Source organism: Gavia stellata, chromosome 4 (genome assembly GCF_030936135.1).
Source record: "Gavia stellata isolate bGavSte3 chromosome 4, bGavSte3.hap2, whole genome shotgun sequence".
Classification (NCBI taxonomy): Eukaryota; Metazoa; Chordata; class Aves; order Gaviiformes; family Gaviidae; genus Gavia; species Gavia stellata.
The window spans coordinates 37,393,337-37,399,336 of record NC_082597.1 but is presented as its reverse complement, the minus strand read 5'-3'; positions in this window follow the sequence as shown (position 1 = coordinate 37,399,336).

The window sequence follows — 6,000 nt, the reverse complement described above, 5'->3', positions numbered from 1 at the left end:
ATTTTTGCTTTTGCTAGATAAACATTCAGGATTTTTTACCATTCAAACAAGAGCACTTAATATCACACATACAAGTTTTGCATATTCAGAACACAGAAAATGTAAGTCGGTCATTGATCTGTCTTCAAAAAATAGAAAATCCACCTCTTTCAAGGGTGCCATGTGAATAGTAAGTCTCAGCATGAGAAGAAATGCAGACACTTGCTCTTCAGCCCAAATTCAGGTGCCCTCCAAACACTGGGAAACTAATGGTTTTTCATCCAGCTCTGTGAAAGCAGCAGCATCCTACTGACGGGGTCGAACCCCACTACTCATCTCAGTGGCCAAGGCTAGACTCCTTCTGCAGAAGTAGGAGGAGAAGGAATTGTTGCAACCTCAGCAGCATGCAATCCCGGGAAAACAAAGGGGATTCCCATTGTCATTGTCTTCATCTGCAGCTGATCATCACCAGCACTAGCAAGGCAGTAGCTTGCGCAGTTATCTCCACAGCGGGCAATGTCACAACCCGACCAACAGCACAAACTACTACCTCAGCCAGGGCCCTGGTGCACCCGACCCCTTCTGAAGCGGGGAAACAAGCAGACAGACAACACAGCAACGATAAATTAAATTAGAGGGAAAACCAGCAGAAAGATAAAAGGGCTCTGGGGTCTTTTGATGATCCTCTTGTCTCCTTTATCTGCTGCAGACATCAACCAGACTCCTCTCGCCTGACTGTGAAAAGCAAAGGGAAACCCCGCCCAGCTCCCTCCCCAGCTTTGCCCTTTTCCTTGCATGACCTGAAACCGACGGGAAGAGCTTCATTTATCAGATACATTACAGACCCCAGCTGGTACAGTAAAGATCACGTTTAATTTCAAACAGCCACTGTTCCGCAAGCCTATAACAGATGGGGAGGGGAGGGGAGGGGAAGGAGGGAGGGAGGAAGAAAGGAGAGAAACGCGGGGGGGGGGGGAGAGAGACACAGCAGACAGACACCCCCACACACCGACACCCCCCCAGCCCGCTTCAGCCGCCCTCCTCGCCCACCCTCCGCAGGAACCGCGGCGGCACAGGACCTGCCCGCGCCGCCCCTCCCTGCGGCACAGCCGCCCCGCCAACCCCGGCCCCGGCGGCGGGCAGCCCGCGGAGGAAAGGGGTGCGGGGCGGTGAGGCAGCCGCCGCTGGCGGCAGCCCGCCCTGCCTGCCTGCCCGCCCGCCCGCCGCTGACCTCCCGCCGCCCCCACCCGCCGGGCCCCGACAGACCGGTCCGCCCGCTCCCCGAAGAGGCAGAGGCGAAGGGTCGGGGCGCTCCGGCCCCAGCCCCCCTCGCCCGAGGACGCGTCATGCCGCCGCCCGGGGCGAAGGGACCGGGGAAGGACCCCCGCCCCGGCCGCCCCAGTGGGGAGCCCCCGCCGCCTCCTCCAGCAGGGAAGAGGGAGCCAAGCCCTCAGGCGAGGACGCCAGGGCGCAGCCCGGAGGGTCGGGGAGGGGAAAGCGCTCGCCTTGCTGAGGCCGCAGAACAAAGGAGGCGCCGGGCGGGCGCCGCGGCCCCCGCTCCCGCCGCGGCTCCGTCCCTCGCCGCCACCGCCGCCGCCTGTGTGTCCGGCTGAACCATAGAGATCATTTAAGGCGGGGGGAGAGAGGGGCTCATCCGCTGCCCACGTGACTGGACATGTCACTCACCCGGCCGGCGCCATCTTGAAGAGGGAGGGGGAACGCTGCCCCCGGCTAGTATTCAAGATGGCGCGGGATTGCGGGTGGGCGCTATTCACAGACGGACGCTGCGCCACTCCGCTGCGGCTCTCCCTTCGATTCCCGCCGGACTGCGCAGAAGGGTGTTACGCTCGTCCGGGGGGATGCCGGGAGGGGGAGAATCTCCCGCTCTCGATCCGGGACTCCGTAACAACCGCGGGAAACGCTGCAGCTGGAGCGGGGCCCACGGAAAGTGTAGGCGGGGCGAGGCGAGGCGGAACAGGCGCCCTTAAACTGGGGCTTTTTCAGTGGAAACGTGTTCTTAGAGAAGCACAGCACCAGGGACGGACGTTTCGCCCCTTTAAGGCTGTGGGTGGCGGGGGGCGCCCCGTAGGGCAGGAGAGGTTCCGCCGCCCGGGGGCCGCCGCGCTGACCCGAGCCACGGCCGGCGGGACGGGCCGGAGAAGGCGCTGAAAGCCGCAGGGTGGCACTGACATGGCAGCGTACTTTCCGATTACACGCGTCTTTTAGTCAGAGGAGTAAAGAGGCTGCTCGCACCCGTTCTTCTGCACGTGCAGCGGGACGGTCTCCGAGTGGACCGCGGCTGGGCTCGGGGGCAGCGGCAGAGCTAACGCCCCTTCCTCGCAACGCGCTAGGCAAAGAAGAGAGCGCTGGCTTTAACAGTACAGAGTAAACATTGCATTCTTTGCTTCTTTAAAATGAGTCCGGTTTTGCACTGAAGGGTTTTTTTATGCAGATACAAAACCTGGAAGCTCTTTTATTTCTAAATGAAAGTAGACCCCAGGATGACTACTCCATACCAGAAACTGACCTCGAAGAAATAAGACTCTGAACCTCATTACAAATTCACAAAAGTTACAAACGCCAGTATTTTTATCGAGTTTGTTTTGGCCTTCACCACTGACAGATCTTGTGAACAAATCTGTTGAAAAAACAGCCAGCAATACACAAGAGGAATTAGCCTGCAAGAGTTAAAAAAAAATGTATATTTCAGTTTACAAAGACAGTATTAAACATCAGTGATGCAGAATATGGAAATAACTCAGCTTGCAGCCAGACCTCAAATGAAACACAACAGGAGTTTCCCATGCAAAACTATCTACAACATGGGTTGAGAATAACATGCAATACCTGGGACAAACCTGTAGTTGAGAAAGTCACACTAGAAAGCAGCCGAAACATTGCCACCTTCAAGAAGAGACAAAGATAAAATACTTTATGATCATGTAGTTCCCTGGTTTTAAAGTTGCTACCTACGTTAAGCAGCAAATGCAATTACATCACTGATTGCTTCTTTGAAAGACATTTAAACCAGTGACATTCTGTTGAGAAAACGTGCCAAGAGTTTCTGTATGCTTATGAAGTACATACGTTTCTGATACTGACTGAAAAGTTAAAAGAACATTCTACAGCTGAGAAAATGGAAGCATCCAGTAATTCACAAGTCCTTTGCTTCTGGGTCCAGAAGGGGCTGCTTGATCTCCTTCAGAACACTTTCCCCAATTCCTGTTTTCCTCTGTAAAGCCGTGTAATACTATTTCTCACAGGGACAGTAAGACTTAATTGTTCTGCTATTTGAGGTCAACTCAGGAGAGGCCAAGTATTACAAAGAGATGGATGCACCAAGGAAATACATGCTCCATTCCTACTCAGTTAAGTTGGTGTATACATGAAAACCCAATTCTGAAAAAGAAGCAAAATCTAAAATGGGGAAAGTTTGAGTGTTTCTAAAGAAAAAGAGCAAAAGCTAGATATTTTCATACCCTTTCTCCTATCAAAAATTTATTTAAACTAAGATTATATTAGAAAATTTATTAATAGTGGAAAAAATCCTCCATGCTTAGTCAGAATATTGAAGTTTCTAGTTAATTCTGGGTTAATTTTTATCTTTTTCTTTTTTTATTGTGGTCCCTTCTGTTCTAAGGCCACTTCAACTATATAATGTAAAGCAACTGTTATGAAAGACTATCAGTGTTTCATATCCAAATGACTTGTTTTCCTCAATTACGATCTTTTATATTCATTAATTAACAGACTGAAATCCATCTTAACATCATGAGTATGTTTAGAAAGTTTCTTGGACAAGGAGTTTGCAATTTCTATATGAGGAAAATCAGCACTTCTGGGTGAAAGTAAAATGTAAATTTAAACCACATCATTGGGATGAATTTAATTATTTATAAGAAGGAGCAGATAAACAACAGTAGAATACTGTTTCCTCTTGGAAGTTTGGTAAGTTTATTAATTGAAATATTTGTAGTGTATAATGTATAGGCAGAAATTGTTATTTTTAAATTGTTATCATTTAATCACTAAAAACTAATGGCAGATATTCAGCATACATCACAATTTATTATATGGCAAATCAGAACATCTACACTGATTTTCTTTTTGGATTTATATTTACCTTTAAACACCAGAAGTCCAAGAAGTTATTGAAGTAGATCCTGGAAAGCAATGAAAGAAGAACTAAAAGGTTAGGAAATGTGCAAGGCTGCAGATGGATGCAGGTACCAACCTGCAAGCTTCCAGACCCTAATGTCTGTTGGAGCCACCCACCTTGCGGATTCCCTCATGCTGTCCCACAACCTGTAGTGCAAAGCTCTGAAAGATTTTGAGGATTGGTGCCCTTCGTTACTTTCAGCAATTCAAATCTTCTTTACTGAGAATGTCAATGTGCAACGACTTTGCTAGTAAGCATGATTTCTTTCAAACATTTTTTCCTCAGAGATGAGAAATTCAAATGCCAAAAATAAGCATTCAGGCACCAAGTTACAGGTATTAGAAGCAACTGTAACCTTGCTGACCTGAAACAATTGGGTAGAAAGCAGCAGTTAAATGTTATATAAAATTCTATGATAAGGAGTGTACAAAAGCGTAGCAGGACTGGAAATGCTTAGTTCAGTTTACTGAGTTCATGAAGATAATAATGTCATGTACTCATCCAAATTGGGGAACCTATGGAAAACCAAGACAGATGAGTAGCAAGGAGAATTTAAGGTTGAAAAAGAGCTCTGTTTTCTACACTAGCAGTAACTGTTGAGCTCTTAAGCCTTCACCTAAGTATTTAGACTAATGCTATGACTACAAGGAAGTCATAGCATGTTGTCCCTTGCAGAGGCAGGGTACAACAAATAAATATGATCTCGACAAGGGGAAAAAAAACAGCCAAGCCTCAGAGTAGGGCCCTGCAAAGGACATGTAAAAAACCAAAAAGCAAACAAAAAAACCACAAAGAAAATGCTCTTAGGGGAGCTTAAAAAAAACTACAGCACCATCAACACACTGCCATAGCAAAGTCCGTTGCATTTACTGTGGCAATCTGAGCCATTGACAGATACTCATCTTCCCCATTTTGAGATGTCTAAAGTAAGCTGAAAAAACCTCACAAAACACCAGATGCCTAAGCCTAAAGTAGCTGTCCTATGCTCTTGTAGCAAGAACCGGCACTTCCACATAGCAACTGACGTGACCTCTTTTAGGATGGAATGGATCTCCTGCTAAGGCCTGCCTATTTGTCTTCCCTAACTGCAAATGAAAGCTAGGTTAGTTAATCTTGGGGTAGACCACACAATTTTAGTTACCTAAATCTGGGAAATCCAGCTTGTGCCTCTCAAAGCAAATACTCCATACTGCCTCTCATAAGTTTGATTACAGGAGGAATGGTATCTATCAGAAGTGTCTTGTTTCAGTAATGATTTAAATAAGCAGGGAACTATGTTTTAAACTTCGTTTTGCATCTGTATTTATTTCTTCTAAAATATTATTTTTATTGCTTCATCAGCAATTATTTAAATGTTTGTTTGCAATTAAATATAGTCATTGCACTAAGATGGTCAACCTTTTATAACTAGGGAATATATTTTACATAAGTAACAATTCTATACCTTATCGGACACTAAATGGTTACATTTTATTTTATCAGAAAATGGTTGAGTACATTTTTTCTTGATTATTTAACACTTCATTAGTTTCCATAGAGCTCTATATAGATGCAAAGTAGAATAATATGAAAAACAGCATTCAAAATAATTCTTTCTTAGATTGATCTGTTTTAAATGGATTGGATATATTCATGAAACACATCTTGTTAACAAAGAGGATAGAACTGATTGTTTCTGGCTGGTGCTGCCTTCAGCTTTTAGATACATTAGATTTCACCTTCACAGATCTACCCTATGTATAGAAAGGGGGAAAAAAGCAAGCTTTTTCAGTTCCTAATCTGTTTCCCAGTTTGAACTAGTTGTTTGAATTGAGCTGGTTATAGTGAAATTGAACTGCAATAAGCAGCTACTGCTATCAGAT